This window comes from Podarcis bocagei (genome assembly GCF_964188305.1).
Source record: "Podarcis bocagei genome assembly, chromosome: 1".
NCBI lineage: Eukaryota > Metazoa > Chordata > Lepidosauria > Squamata > Lacertidae > Podarcis > Podarcis bocagei.
In genome coordinates, this window is record NC_138125.1 from 63,020,754 (window position 1) to 63,036,812 (window position 16,059).

General features: G+C 41.6%; 1 long non-coding RNA gene across 1 annotated transcript in view; it reads right to left on the minus strand.

The window, feature by feature from the left end:
• Positions 1-15,701, minus strand: part of LOC308571719 — a 113,624-nt gene extending 97,923 nt beyond the window's left edge. The window contains exons 1-2 of the long non-coding RNA XR_014001581.1: positions 15,548-15,701; positions 7,711-7,896 (exon numbers count right to left, since the gene is read on the minus strand). This is a non-coding gene — a long non-coding RNA (uncharacterized lncRNA). The remainder of the gene's footprint in view (positions 1-7,710; positions 7,897-15,547) is intronic.
• Between the last annotated feature and the right edge of the window lie 358 nt (positions 15,702-16,059).

Here is a 16,059-nt window from a genome sequence, read left to right on the forward strand (position 1 = left end):
ACGGGCTAGGCTGGAATTTATTACCATTAGGTAAACATGTTGTCAGGAACGTGGGCCCCCAGGACCTGGCAGCGGAGGCAACCTCTGTAAGTTAGCAAGAGGCTGCCTCTGCAGATGAGGGAGAAGTGTTACGTTTCAGAGCTGACAGCCCACAGCCCCTCCTTTCCAGGCCAGACACTGCTAGCTCAGATGAAGAGGGAGAGTTGGAAGGTGGCCAAGGTGAAGCCGGGCTGCAAACAGATAAGATAGGCTCAGAAACTCTGTCCACTGACAGTGGGGAAGGGCCAATCCAGGCTCTCGGTCCTCAGTTCCAGCAATGGGAAAGGCTCAAAGAAGAGTGGGAGAGGAGGGGTAGAAAGACGAGGTTCTTCCATAGTTCCTGTTGGGGGCAGGGTCAGACTAGAGGATTCAGACTAGAGCATCTATCATTGCTGACAGGGAGTGTGAAGCTCCACTCTGTTTGTTTGTTTCTGTAAATAAAACTATCTTGAACTGACGGGAGTCTTCCTACTGCTGGTCAACCGGCTCGTTGCCAGAGATCATTATACATGTCCCCACTAACGGGGAGAAGAGTAGTGTCTCATTATTAAAATTGGTTAACTAAAATATGGCTTACAGCAGAAATGTCCAAATATATTAATTTGTGTGCAGTAAGTGTAACCAAACCTTTCATGATTTATGTCATCCTTTTATAGATGATATGGAAGAGTAGATATACAGTGGTACCTCGAGTTAAGAACTTAATTTGTTTGGGTGGTCCGTTCTTAACCTGAAACTGTTCTTAACCTGAGGTACCACTTTAGCTCATGGGGCCTCACGCTGCCACTGCACCGCCGCTGCACAATTTCTATTCTCATTCTGAAGCAAAATTCTTAACCTGAGGTACTATTTCTGGGTTAGCAGAGTCTGTAACCTGAAGCGTCTGTAACCTGAAGTGTCTGTAACCTGAGGTACCACTGTAATTTGTATGTTAATTGGTATTGTTCATTTAATATGACACACACCTGTATGGGATGATACTGTAGTGATTGTTTGCTTCCCTCCACCGTTTAGGTTTTCTCCTTTTCTTTGAAACTTCTTGATAGCTTTTATTAGTAACTTTTAAAACAAATGATTTTTTTAATCTATCAGTTTAAATTTATTCTTGGCAATGAGGATGCTGTCTCCACCCCCAAACAATATTACATCATAATGCAAAATAATTTGAAGAGGTATTCTGTTCAAGAAACACAGTGCAGTCAAGAGTAACCAAGTCACTGTCAAGAATGTTTTAGGATTTGCAGGGGGTAGGGATGTTAAAAGAGAGATAAATCTCACACTCAGAGATTGGAGTTGTGTGCAAAAACAGGCATTTTCTTGGTATACTGCATTGTGTATAAACTGCCTCTTAGATTACTACGTTTTACCAAAGTTGGTTCTCATCTTCTTTTGGGTCACATATGGCTAACATGAATAGCTGAGTTGATGTTATGGATTTATTTCAAGACTTTTAATAAAGTTGTGCTGACCATCCTGTCCCCCTTTCAGTGTGGAAACATTTGGCCCCTGTGAAATCAGGTAGGATATTTAGCGACCTTGTGGGCAAGTAAATTTAAATAGGGCACGTGAATTTAAATAATGTTTATCTTTTCGGAGTGTTTACCCAGGGTTCAGTCTCCTTGGACAGTAGAGACTATGGTATCTTTATTATATATAGTTTATTTACACATATATACAACATGAGCCTATGAGAGAGGGACTTACAACATTAACACCTCAAGAAGGTCTTGCTTCTGCCAGTCACAGCCTTGGGTTCAAGCAGAAATCAAACATGTCTCTCCCTCTCCAGCTTCTGCTTACAGGCTGCTTGTAGCCCACCTCTCTCACACACCTTTGCCCTTGTCCTTCTTACCATCAGCCAGGTGAAGGAGGGGTTCCACCTATTTTCCCTCTGGCACAAAGCTATTTCCTTTGCTACTTTGTTGTTGTTGTTTAGTCGTGTCCGACTCTTCATGACCCCATGGACCAGAGCACGCCAGGCACTTCTGTCCTCCACTGCCTCCCGCAGTTTGATCAAACTCATGCTGGAAGCTTCAAGAATACCATCCAACCATCTCATCCTCTGTCGTCCCCTTCTCCTTGTGCCCTCCATCTTTCCCAACATCAGGGTCTTTTCCAGGGAATCTTCTCTTCTCATGAGGTGGCCAAAGTATTGGAGCCTCAGCTTAACGATCTGTGCTTCCAGTGAGCACTCAGGGCTGATTTCCTTAAGAATGGATACGTTTGATCTTCCTGCAGTCCATGGGACTCTCAAGAGTCTCCTCCAGCACCATAATTCAAAAGCATCGATTCTTCGGCGATCAGCCTTCTTTATGGTCCAGCTCTCACTTCCATACATCACTACTGGGAAAACCATAGTTTTTACTATATGGACCTTTGTTGGCAAGGTGATGTCTCTACTTTTTAAGATGCTGTCTAGGTTTGTCATTGCTTTTCTCCCAAGAAGCAGGTGTCTTTTAATTTCGTGACTGCTGTCACAATCTGCAGTGATCATGGAGCCCAAGAAAGTAAAATCTCTTACTGCCTCCATTTCTTCCTCTTCTATTTGCCAGGAGGTGATGGGACCAGTGGCCATGATCTTCGTTTTTTTGATGTTGAGCTTCAGACCATATTTTGCGCTCTCCTCTTTCACCCTCAATAAAAGGTTCTTTAATTCCTCCTCACTTTCTGCCATCAAGGTTGTGTCATCTGCATATCTGAGGTTGTTGATATTTCTTCCGGCAATCTTAATTCCAGCTTCGGGTTCATCCAGCCCAGCCTTTCGCATGATTAATTCTGCATATACGGTAAGTTAAATAAGCAGGGAGACAATATACAGCCTTGTGGTACTCCTTTCCCAATTTTGAACCAATGAGTTGTTCCATATCCAGTTCTAACTGTAGCTTCTTGTCCCACATAGAGATTTCTCAGGAGACAGATGAGGTGATCAGGCACTCCCATTTCTTTAAGAACTTGCCATAGTTTGCTGTGGTCGACACAGTCAAAGGCTTTTGCATAGTCAATGAAGCAGAAGTAGATGTCTTTCTGGAACTCTCTAGCTTTCTCCATAATCCAGCACATGTTTGCAATTTGGTCTCTGGTTCCTCTGCCTCTTCTAAATCCAGCTTGCACTTCTGGGAGTTCTCAGTCCACATACTGCTTGAGCCTTCCTTGTAGAATTTTAAGCATAACCTTGCTAGCGTGTGAAATGAGTGAAATTGTGCAGTAGTTGGAGCATTCTTTGGCACTGCCCTTCTTTGGGATTGGGATGTAGACTGATCTTCTCCAATCCTTTGGCCACTGCTGAGTTTTCCAAACTTGCTGGCATATTGAGTGTAGCACCTTAACAGCATCATCTTTTAAAATTTTAAATAGTTCAGCTGGAATACCATCACTTCCACTGGCCTTGTTATTTGCAGTGCTTTCTAAGGCCCATTTGACTTCACTCTCCAGGATGTCTGGCTCAAGGTCAGCAACCACACTACCTGGGGTGTACTAGACATCCATATCTTTCTGGTATAATTCCTCTGTGTATTCTTGCCACCTCTTCTTGATGTCTTCTGCTTCTGTTAGGTCCTTACCACTTTTGTCCTTTATTATGGTAATCTTTGTATGAAATGTTCCTTTCATATTTCGATTTTCTTGAACAGATCTCTGGTTCTTCCCATTCTGTTGTTTTCCTCTATTTCTTTGCATTGCTCGTTTAAGAAGGCCTTCTTGTCTCTCCTTGCTATTCTTTGGAAATCTGCATTCAATTTCCTGTATCTTTCACTATCTCCCTCGCATTTTGTTTGCCTTCTCTCCCCTGCTATTTGTAAGGCCTCCTTGGACAGCCACTTTGTTTTCTTGCATTTCTTTTTCATTGGGATGGTTTTAGTTGCTGCCTCCTGTATAATGTTGCGAGCCTCCACCCATAGTTCTTCAGGCACTCTGTCCAGCAAATCTAAATCCTTAAACCTGCTCCTCACTTCCACTGTGTATTCATAAGGGATTTGGTTTAGATTGTATCTTACCGGCCCAGTGTTTTTTCCTACTTTCTTCAGTTTAAGCTTGAATTTTGCTATAAGAAGCTGATGATCTGAGCCACAGTCAGCTCCAGGTCTTGTTTTTGCTGACTGTATAGAGCTTCCCCATCTTTGGCTGCAGAGAATATAATCAATCTGATTTTGATGTTGCCCATCTGGTGATGTCCATGTGTTGAGTCATCTCTTGTGTTGTTGGAAAAGCGTGTTTGTGATGACCAGCTTGTTCTCTTGACAGAACTCTACTAGCCATTGCCCTGCTTCGTTTTGATCTCCAAGGCCAAACTTGCCAGTTGTTCCTTTTATCTCTTGATACTTAAATACTTATCCCTTTGTTACTTTGGGGCCATTAATTCACCAAGAAGCTGGCCTGGCTGTTCTGACCATTGAATCCTTGCTGGATCCAGAAATTAGAAGGGGCTCAAGCACACAGCCTACCCCACCCCCAGAAAAAAACACCTCACAAAACTATTAACAAGCCTGATGCTATATTTGCATCTTACAATCTGTTTCACCAGGGAGGCCTTTCTTTCATATTTGGGTCAATAACCAGGCACTATTTGGGCAGTGATTCATACCCTACTAATGAATTGTTAGGTTCAGTATATTTGCTGGCATGATACTGCCACGGTTATGAAACGTAATATACCAGAATCTAGGGAATAATATGAGATGATCTGTGGCTACATCATTTTGCTACATCAACATTTTCTTGCTTCTGGAATGTGCAAGAAATGTGAACTGTTGAATACAAGCTGGACTCAACTGCATGTAGCTATGGGTATAAGTTTTAGCCACATTTAGTGAAATTACCAGTCTTCTCTACCTGACTTTGCCATTCTGACAGATATAATTAAGTTTCCAGGAGGGAATTAAATCTTAGCTTTCAGATTTGTTTTCCAAATTGAGACATTGTCAATTAATCTTATCCCTTTATTAAAAGAGCTCATTGATACATGAGGGAGGGAGCAGCAGGGATACACACTAGTTCCACCCTTCACTGCTACTCCTGGCACTCTTCAAGCAGAGCTTTCCAAACTATGTATCGTAACTTGTTAGTGTGTCAGCTGCAGTTTGTATATGTGTCATATGAATGCTCCCTGTGCTCCTCCTGGGGCTGGAAATGGGTTAGTTTTACCTCTGGTTTGCTAGTAAAACTGAATCACCGTGTCGCAAAATGATGCATGCCTAAAAAGTGTGTCACCAACATGAAAAGTTTGGAAAGCTCTGTTGTAGAGAGTAAACTTGTGAAGCAGGGGAGACTTTGCTATTTGTGGAGGTTCCATGGGTTAAACTGGGGTTGTAAAGTGGGGGTGGGGGCGGGGTTAGAAAAGGATCACTGCTTCACACCTTCTTTCTGATGCTGCTTGCCAGAAGAACATTTGGCCTATGCACCCTCACACTGATGCTGTCCACCTAAAGAAGAGAGCAAAAATGGCCAACGTGTCCTTACACAAAGGCCCTCACCTGAAAAAGAATGACATTGGCCTCCACAGTCACCTCTTGCCAAGCATTTTCAGGGGAAAGATGCCCTTTGCACCTCAGACAAGACAAGAGATCTCTTGGCTTTCTTTCTTATGCTCTCACTCTCTGAAATGCATGTCTCATCTCCACAGAGACAGGCATCATTGTCCACTAATGCTTTTTAGGAGATGGAATGACGGCACTCTAATTCCTGCTGGCTGTCATTTGTAACCTCCCCACTCTCGCCTCACCTCAAAACACTCCTCACTGCAAGACCTCCAGCCTCTGTTCTCTTCTTCCTTTTGGAAGTGGCTTGTCTGGGTCAGGTATTCCTGTCTCTGCTCTGGCGTAAGCAGAAATGCATTAAAGACCTGTCTTTTTTTCTAGGCTGTTCATCTTGTTTCATAGGAAGTGCTCTGTGTGATTTTTACGCTGGAAGAGGGCAAATAGAGACCTAACCTGGAACATCTGTTGTGGCAACCATTAAGGAGTAAGACAGTATGCAGAACAGATTAGCCTCAAGACCTACTGGTCACTGGAGCTGGTAAACTCACAAAACTGATTTGTTCCAGGGTAAGCACTTACACATTGCAAAAGAAGAAGAAGAAATGCAACACAAAATACAGATTTGCAGAAAATTGCATGTGCTAATTTATTTGTATAGGTGCAAATTTAGAAATAATTGCTATCTTCAATAGAAATACAGCACCGCTTATGACAGTGTGAAGATTGTGACCAGCTGACCTGAATATCTCTGTTCAGGCTGACGTTGAGGACCAAGTTGCTGATGGACAGCTTGAAGGCTCCTGCTTTCCCCTCTTAAGATTACTTATTTTTCATCCAGGCTTGGACCGAGCAGGCCTTCAAATAGAGGATCCCTTCAAATAGAGGACTGTCAAGTTGGAAACACAGTCATGCTAATTTGTTCCCAAGGGAAAATGGTATCCTTTGCATTAGCAGAATGACTGGGATAAAGCAGATGGAGTTCAGAAGAAAAAGGGATCTGATCCTACTTTACTGAGGTAACCTGAACAAGAACAATATGTTGAGTAGACATATATAAGGCTGCAGAGTAGAAAAACTCCTTCAGACTCCCCCCACCCAACTCTGCTGTTAAATCTCAACCATTTTCCCAAATGGCTGATATCCCCCACTGACTAAAACCTCCAGCTAAGTAGAGACTGCTGTCATTCAGACCAATAACAAAACCAACCCCTTAAATGGTCCCTGCTGTTGCAATTCTAATGCTTCCAATACTAAGTACAGTAAAGTACAGTAGTTTAATCCCACCCTCCCACCCAAAAGTTTTCCCAGAATGGAATGTAGCCCTCAGTCTGTAAATTTTTCCCACCCTTGAAATACAACATGATGGAAATAAAAAAATCAGCAACACAAAGTATGAGGAGCAACATTATTCAAAGAGATAGCTACAGTTTGCTCACCTAACATGTTATTAACAGATTTGATGTCTGAGTCACAGCACAAATATATCACATATATCAGGGGCTATAGTCAGTCCTGCTACTTACTCCTCTGTTAGGATCCCAGACACTGCTAACCTGTGATACTAGGGAAGTTGAAATCAATCTCACTGATTTCATCTGGTTGCCAACTGATGCAGATCCTCAGACAAGGTGTAGTGATGTGTTTGGTTCATAATGGTAGCTGGATTCATTGGGAAGTCAAATTCTGCCTCTGGTCCAGATTCCACATTGAATATCTGTAGTTTTCTGTGTTTAAGGCCACCATATTTGTGTGACACACTGTAAAATTCTAATCCACAGCTCTCAGTAATGTCACCAGTGTCCACACCTCTTGGCTGCACATCAAACTTTTGCAATTACTGTGGAATGAAATTGGCTGGAGAATTATAATAGAGCTTTAAGAATTTAAATAAAGTTAAGCAAAAATAATAAAAAACTAGAAAGGCTGATACTGCTAATTAAAAATATTTGGGCTCTTGTTGTCAAAGAACATTAAGACAAGTGAAACAGACAAAGGATAAATTATAAGATACTGTAGAATTTTTTCCTATGGAATTATACAGCCTCCTGTGTATTAACATTAGAATGAATATGAAAAGAAGCAGCATTCTCTTGTCTATGATCTCTGAATTAATGGACTCTGTTCTCCCAGCGGAATAAAGGAGACAGAATACAAAAGAAGAGAAAGAAATACAATGTAGAAGATTTCAAATATAGCTTACTGTGAATATAGCTTTGACCAGTTGTCAGAATCTGTGCTGATGCATCCAGTGTGCCCAACATTGTGAGAGAGAACAGGTGGTGCTGGATGATGCTCAGAGGAATCATATAGTAGCCCGAATGTTGATAGATTAGCGAATGAATTAGGTGGCAAAAAGTCCATGTGTGTCTGAGATGTGATTGAAGGGCTGCAAAGAAGGTGTTTGAGACAGGATTAGGGAACTAAAGTAGACAATTGATATGGCAGGCCTCCCTTTGCCGGGAGGATGAAGACAGCCTAATCTGTTTCCAGTTTTATTCCAAGCCTTTTCTATCCATTTATTATAAATGTGATATAAAATCATAACTCTCTTTAAAAACATTGTATGATATGTAAAATTAATTTTCGCCACTTTTTGCCACAGATCTGTCCCTGTATCCATAGCTACAGTTCCACAATGCATTTCTGAAGCTTTGCTGCATTCCCTAGAGTTTGGGATGTCTCTTTTTTCTCCCACCTCTCAACATTCTGTCTTAATCTGTGACTATTCATCACATATGGGTGTGACCAAGAAACCATAGGATGGTGCTATACAAATGAAGGGATGGGCTTGTTTCTCAGTTAGGGTCACCAATGGCAAGAGCAGTAGCGCCTCAAAGAAATAAAGGAGAAAGATCAGCGTACCCAGTATTTTTCCTCACAAGACTGAATACGGTGTCCTGGGAGACACTCCTGCAGTGGTGGCAAAATTTGCCCTTCACTCTTGGTTTATGGTGTTCCAGCCTTCTTGAATGTCTTTTGACAGACACACCACACCCCCAACAGTAATACCAATTTATATCACACGTGTAAGAAAAACACTGGGGCCTAATTTGAATAGTAGAGTGCTTGTTATCTGCTGGGCGGGGCTTGTGTGTTTTGCTCCGGAATCAGCCCCTCCCCTGCCTCTCCTTGTTTTCTTGCCTCAGACTTGCCTCATGTTGTTGTATTTAGTTTCTCTCATCATGTTATTTTGTTACCGTTTTCTTCATTATTGAAGCTTAGTTCACATTTACATGAGCCACTTATTTTTCTCAAAGAAAAAGAAACTCTGCTGGAGAATGGTGGAATATCCTAAACTTGAGTCCATGAGGGGATATTCCTAGTTTGCCAGGAAGATTGATTTTGTTAGTCATCCCCCACCTCCACAACAACAAACAATGGAAATACACAAGTCTTTCTGTGTGTGCATGCAAGTGTATGATATAAATCAGTGTGTGTGGAGGGAGAGAGGGAGAGAGACAGAGAGAAAACCACTGCCTGTATCACACTGGTAGGAAGCTGTTTCCTAGGTGCTTATATCCCATTTTTCTTTCCCAGAGTGCAATAAAGGGATCTTACATAAGAACACATCATGCAATAAGTAAAAATACAATATAAAAGTACAACAACATCAAACAACATCAAATAAAACATCAATCATGGAGGCAAACGTCAAGAGAACAATCAATTAAAAGCCTTTTGCAACAGTTGAGGCTTTGCCAGATGTCTAAAAGAATAAATTGTTCGAGCTAATGGACCTCCCTTGGAGCAATGTGCTTCATCCCTAACTGAAAATAACTGCAGGTTTGTGAGGGAGACAACTATATTCCCCCAGTCCCCAAAAAAATCTCAGGAATGATGTCCAAGCAGGAAGGCAGGCAATTTGTCTCAGTATTCTTCCCTTCTTGGAAGTGCTTAGAGGCTGAGATTGGTTTGCGGTGAAAAAGGGCAGGCCCCAAGTTTAGAACAAGCTACAATAGATAAAATGGTAGGATTGGTGGGGAAGAGATACTGTAGAACATTCCGCCCACCTTGATCTAGTTCAGGGATAGCCAATTTGGTGCCCTCCAGGCGCCATTAGACTCCAATTCCCACCTGTCCCAGTCAGAGTGGCCAATGATTAGAGATTATGGAAGTCCAGAAGTTGGGAGTCCAACAATGTATCTGCAATCTACAATACAACAATGTATCTGCAATCCATTCTTAGATACTTCTTCACAAGGACATTTGTATTTTTAATCTATTTAGTGATTTGAGGGGCTGCAAAGTGATTCTGTATCACAAATTGTATAATATTTGTATACTTCTCATGTGTTTTTATGTACTATGTGGGTTTTGTACAATTTGGCAACTCTCTCTTTTGTGTTTGTACACTCTGCCATAGTGACATTAGTCTACAAGTGATTGCTGAGTTTATCCTTCAAAGATCTATCACGATTTTGGAAATTATAGCATACTCTCCTAGGGGCTGAGACAGTTTCGCCACCATTTTTTTTGTTTTTTTTTTAAGGGACTGGGTGTTCGGAGGGTGTTCAGCTCCTCTGCCCCCTGGCTCCTCACAATGCTGCATGAAGAGGCGTGTGCAATGTCAGGATGGACCCCTTCAATCAACTTGTGAAGATGGCACCTCTGATAGCAATAATGTATAACCAGGTATGCAGATAGCATCCACTCAGTGAACACACTAGTTCACCCATCTGAATGTGGTCACGTGTGCAGAAAAAATTCGTAGCTTCTGCCCAACAGGCAGGGCTGACCCAAGATATTTTGGCTCCTGAGGTGAACCACAAAATGGCACACACACCCCAGCCAGGAAAGAAGGGGGGAGTGAAGTTTACATCAGGAACAGGGCAGGGGGGGCAAATCAAGCTAACTGGGTGGTTGAAGTGGGAATCAAAGGCTGTTGTATGGGGAGGGTTGCTCTGAAATACAGAGCCCAGGAGAACCCAGAGGACAGCTCCTGCCATTTCTTCCCTAGGGGTGGAGGCAGGCCAGTAGAAAATAAGGCAGGAGGATATCAAAAGTAGGTGGAGCCAGAGCCAATGACAGACAGAGCCAATTCTAGTTTTGTTTGCATTGTCCTCCCTGCTGATTTGTACAAGTGCAACATTGAGACTAAGGAGGAGCAGGAAGATAACAGCCTATGCCACTGCCTGGATAAGTTGTAAATGAAAGGCCAAGCAAGTGGGGGCTGGCTGGGGACAGGGTGAGGCTGCTACAGCAGTGACCCATTAGCCCTAATGGACTCATCTCCACTGGCTGCATCACCAATCCTTGGACTCCATTGTTTCCTGTTTAACCAGCTCAGTCACTGAGCTACAACGTGCATGTGCATGTGATTTGCGAATATTAGCGTACACATAACCGAAATGATTCAACATTCTTGTAAGGAAGTTCAAAAGTTAATTCTAATAACATCACAAATGATTTGACTTTATTAGAGTTAACTTCTAAACTTTCTGACAATTAAGCCCCAGGACAACATTAACTTTGCAGCATCATTTGGTATTGTTACTCTTTTAATTAATATGCAGATTTCTTGCCCTGGTGGAGCGAACACATTTGTCTCACAGACAATTTGGAGGCCGGAATGAGGCACCCATCGATTTGTCCGTATTTGAGTTAAAACCTCTTTCATACCTGGAGAAATAAAGGCAGGTGTTTATATACGAGAGCTTACCCTGCTAGCAAAACACCCATCCACATACTGTCTCTAAGTACAAATGGCCAACACTATTGTGGATACATTAAGTGTATATTTAGAACTGGAGGCTTACATGTGAAAGGAAAAAATAATGTTTTCTAATCTAGTAAACATACATAATTTAAGAAGTAATTGACCAACAAGTGTTATGTGCAACCCTGCTTAATGCAATTATGCAAGTCATTTATAACGTGAGAAGATAGCTACTGCCAGAAGAACTATAAATAGTAATTAAGAGCAGCTAAATGTTTGCCTACTTTCATATCACCTCTGGCTCATTGCTCATCAGTTCTCATAAACTGAGCAAGTTTGGATTCCCTTTGCATTAAAGAGTCTTGCTATCAAAGTCACTTCAAAGTTAATGGAATCATACTCAAAGGACAGACCACTGCAAAACAACACAGGTTATCAAGAGGTAAAGCTGTGCTGCTCCACTCCTCGCCAATTTCTATTGAGTTAAACCAAGGACAACCTCACTTCCAGCAGGTTTTGAAATTAGCTCTCCATATCTTGTACAGCTTTATTCTTAGTGCTGTTACACAAGTTCCCTTACCTGGCTTTGTGGTATTGCAGTGGACTGGGTGGGGGTGGGGGTACAATTCCCAGGAAGCTACAAACAGCATCCTTCCTTCCTTCCCTTAGAGGTCACAGGGAACCAGGGAGAGGGCCTTCTCTGTTGTCGCACCACCCCCTTCTTACGTATTTCTTATTTATCCCATAAAATTTATACATGTGCATTTTTTAGCACTGTGATCTCTCACTTTTTTATGAGCCATGCAGTTGACTAAACAGAGCAGTTGCAGGGTATGTAACATGCACAGATACACACACAAGACACTGTACACATTATACACACAAGACATGATACACAGGATTATCTCTATGCAGGTAAAAAAGAGAAGATGTCTGATGCAGCACTTATTGGCTAGTTTCCCCCTTGCTGTGACTTTGTTTTGCATTCTTTCGTTTGAATAATGGCTGCACTTGTGCAATAATTATACTGAAGCTTAACCTTGCTGCTCCAATTGACTCGTATGCAGATATGACACAAGCGATGTAAGGATCTGCTGAGTAAGTTTTGTTGTCTTGAGACCTCAATTCAGAAACCTAATCTGTGAGGCACACACTGCGTCCTGGTATTTGGCTATGGTATTCTACAGTACACTGGTACCTCAGGTTAAGAACTTAATTCGTTCTGGAGGTCTGTTCTTAACCTGAAATTGTTCTTAACCTGAGGTACCACTTTAGCTAATGGAGCCTCCCGCTGCCACCGCGCTACCACCACGCGATTTCTGTTCTCATCCTGAAGCAAAGTTCTTAACCCGAGGTACTATTTCTGGGTTAGCAGAGTCTGTAACCTGAAGCGTCTGTAACCTGAAGCGTCTGTAACGCAAGGTACCACTGTATATGCATATACATAAGGATTCATTACTTGCAGTAGGATGCAATAGGATATTAAGACTGATTTCTCCTTTTTTAAAAACAAAAATTTCATTGGTGTATACATTGCTGGTACATTTATTCCAAGAATTTACACTTAACACCATGAACCGTATGAAAACGAACAGGTTTTGATGTATAGGGTTGCTGTTGTTTCCTGGGGCACGCCATCTGATATTTTCATTAGCTAAGAACATGCATGCATAATCCACACACAGTTATGAATGCTTTCTAAGCAGGTTGCCATATGTAAAACTCCCAGCTCAGGCCAAGAAAATTTGCATATTATGCAAATTAATTGTGTTAATTTGGTGAATAAGATGCACTCTGTGTAATTTTAGCAACTTATAGCTAACTAGTTGCTAAATAGACCAGAGAAAATGAGGGAAAGGAGAGTGGTGTTCTTAACCATTTTGCTTCCTACTCTGATGTTTCCCGGCTTATGCACAGCTTCTATGCTCTGTGAACAACCAACACGGAGTGTCTGGCACTGCCTGGTAATTTTTAGAAACACACAAAAAATGTGATTTTTAAATGGATAGTGCAATTTGTGAGTTGGGACCTGTCATGCCAAAAAGCAGGTAAAATCATGCCAAAATCACATTTTAGTCCACCATCTTGATTCAAAATAGTGACTGGCAGCTAAACATTGACAGAGACTGCCAACCCACCTCAGGGATGCTCATGCAGAGTTTGGCAATGGTATTGTGAGAGATGGCTATGTAAAAAATGGGTGAAGTCATGCTCAGGTGATATTTCGGACCACCATCTTGATTTAAAATGGATCCCAGTGTCCAAATGACAATGAAGTTTCCTGATCCACATCAGGAACCTTCTTGCCAAGTTTGGGGCTCTCTCAAGAGGAGACCAAACCTATGCCCCAAAATGGGTGAAGTGACATTGAAGTCATGTTTTGATCTGTCATCTTGATTCAAAATGGCACCTGACATATAATGGCAAAGAAATCTGCCCTACCCACCTCAGTGGATCTCTCTGTTGGGATTTTTATATCTCACCAGCTGCGAGAAGCAGCACAATGGTTGTTGACATCATATGATGTCTGGGAGCGTGAGACAGGAAGTCTCTGCTTGTTTTCAGTAACTGGAGAGTTACGTTCACTTCTGAGTGAAGTAAGTGTCGAGTCATACTTCTGTGCTAGCTGCTCAGGAGAGCAGACATGTAGGATGAGAGCTCCACATACAGTCTGTAAATAAAGTAGTGAGTAGACTGACTACTGACTGTCTCTTTCTTCTGTGATGGGATACCAGAAGTCGAGTGTGCTCCTCTAAGGATGGAGGGGTCGCTTATTACCGGTCTCTCTAGACTCAGGGCAGTTTCCATCCAGAGAGTGACTACCGGAGAGACGCCTCAGTGTCTTGGGAAGGTAGCACCCTTCCCGGGCATTTTTCCAACATTCTCCAGTGTTGATGGTGTAGTATCTCATGTTTACATAATGGAAGATAAGCCTTCTATTCAGCACATAAGTGTCTATTAGGGCAGATCTACAGTATACATTTAAAGCACATTTAACACACATGACTCCCTCCCCCAAATCCTGGGAATTCTAGTTTGTTAAGGGTGCTAGAAAGGCTAGCTCTTTGAGTGGAAAACTATAGTTCCTATGAATATTTGAATAAAGTAATTTGCTTTAAATAGTTTTGAATATTTTTTAAATGTACAGTGTGGATCTGCCCCTTAGTCTGTTCTGTTAGTCAGTCAAAGGGAAGGACAGGTACTCTGGGAAGAAGATTAAAAATACAGTGGTACCTCGGGTTAAGTACTTAATTCGTTCCGGAAGTCCGTTCTTAACCTGAAACTGTTCTTAACCTGAAGCACCACTTTAGCTAATGGGGCCTCCCGCTGCTGCCGCGCCGCCGGAGCACGATTTCTGTTCTCATCCTGAAGCAAAGTTATTAACCCAAGGTACTATTTCTGGGTTAGTGGAGTCTGTAACCTGAAGCGTATGTAACTTGAAGCGTATGTGATCCGCGGTACCACTATATCTAGTAAAAGTATCTGAAGTGATTTATCAGTTGGGAGAGAACAGCAGTTATGTGTGGGATGCAAGGCCGGGACAATGTTTAAGAAAAGTGAGAAAGCCTGCAACTTTTAGCCAGTAGATTAATCAACTTAACATTTTGTTAATTAGTCTTTACTGATGGACCCTACTGAATTAGAGGCACAGTTGCCTATTTTCCCCCCAGTTATTTAGGTTATAGAAATATAATTGTTTTATTATTTCATTTTATTTCTATATTACCCTTCCTTTCATGGGAGCCTGGAGTGATCATGACCATAACAATATGAACTACACAATAAAATGTATCCCAATAATATATTTCTAAAATAAAAAGTACAAACATTAATACCCCATCTTTCCATTAAAAATTATGAAGGTGGCAAACAAACAACAATGAACTCAATTATAAAACCAAGCAATCCACAAACAAGTAATTAATATCACACACATAGTGATAAAAGCAGATAAAAAAGAAAAGACGGCCAGTTGAAAAAACATACCGGTAATCAAATTAGAACTATAGAGCAGCAGAACAAAAGAAAACAGCCACTAGTCCAATTGCCTGTTTAAATAAAAAGGTTTTCCCTGTCTGTGGAAGCAATGGAAGATAATATTACAGGCGGCCTTGTACAACGAGCGCTTGTAAATTGTAAGCTCACTATCTTAGAAAGACCCCTCTATTGCAAAGTTGGCAGCATATACATTATTTAGATTTAATCATATAATTAATCAATGACTTGTATAAGAATGTGGGGTAAACAGACAGAGCAGCAGCAATATCTAAGGCCTGAGGAGTGGACATTTTCCATTACCATCCCCTCAGAGCCCTCATAAGACACCAAAGCCTTGTAAAATAATCATATTATGTGTTCCTAGGAATTCATTTTCACTTACTGTCAGCTGTCTTGGAGCCCTTTTGTCAGGCAGAAAGGCTGTATATGAATATTTCAAGTAAATAAATAAATCGCAGATGATTAATGAATGGTGTATAATGGCGCTTGTGATCTGAGCTGTGTATGATAAGGCATTGAAAATAGTTGCTGTAGCCTGGGAGAACTCTGTTTTTCCACTGTCAAAATGTTACAGTTTAGGAATGTGTGAGAACTGAAGGGAGGGGGTTACTGTTAAATTTAGGTTACTGAAATTCTAATCTCATTAGGCAACATTCAATTAATTTTGGCAGGCATTTGCTAGCATACTCCCCACCCTGCTCCTTTCGCTTTTTTTGTTTTTTGGTTTGGGGTTTTTTTTGCAGCTGGCCATGGTAGTAGAAGTGGGAGGAGTTGGCTTTTCTAATCAATCCAGGCAGCCCATATTTACTTTTTCCGACAAGGTCCTGCAGGTCTCTTCATTCCATGGTATTGTGGGAAAAACAATATGGCGGCTGCTACTGAAATGATAGCTCT